This window comes from Opisthorchis viverrini, assembly GCF_000715545.1.
Source record: "Opisthorchis viverrini unplaced genomic scaffold opera_v5_282, whole genome shotgun sequence".
NCBI classification, from domain to species: Eukaryota; Metazoa; Platyhelminthes; class Trematoda; order Opisthorchiida; family Opisthorchiidae; genus Opisthorchis; species Opisthorchis viverrini.
The window spans coordinates 481,400-481,953 of NW_008751932.1; positions in this window are offsets into that span (position 1 = coordinate 481,400).

Here is a 554-nt window from a genome sequence, read left to right on the forward strand (position 1 = left end):
GATTTCCCCTTGAATCCTGTAAGACTCGAGTTTGTGGAGCAGCGGGACGTGTGGGACCCTATCAAATGCTTTTGAGTAGTCGAAAAATATGGCATCCGATATGAATCCTTCGTCCCTGGCTTGGGTTAAGCTGTCCATAAATAGGAGCATGTTTGTTACTGTGTGAATCCTTGCTTTTGGAAGCTCATTTTCTGGCGCCAAAGAGGCGATCAGCGGTTTTAAACCACTTTCGCTAGTGCTTTCAGGTGGGCAGAGGCCGACGAACGATAAGAGCGAACTCGACCCGGAAGCTTGGCCATTGATCTGATCCTTTTTGCAAAGCCGTGAACCAACATTGACATTCGTTCTATTAATTTGTGCCCAGCACCAAAAATGGCCACACCCACGTCCTTTTTCAATCACCCCATGAATCTGAGTCCAGAAGCGACATCTGACGATCCTTTCTAGTCGTGTATATATCTAATGTACCCTAACACAGTCGTGAACTAAACGAGCCTTATTGAAGGCCACTAGAAAGTTATCAGAACAGCCCGTCAATTTAAATCAGAAAACAA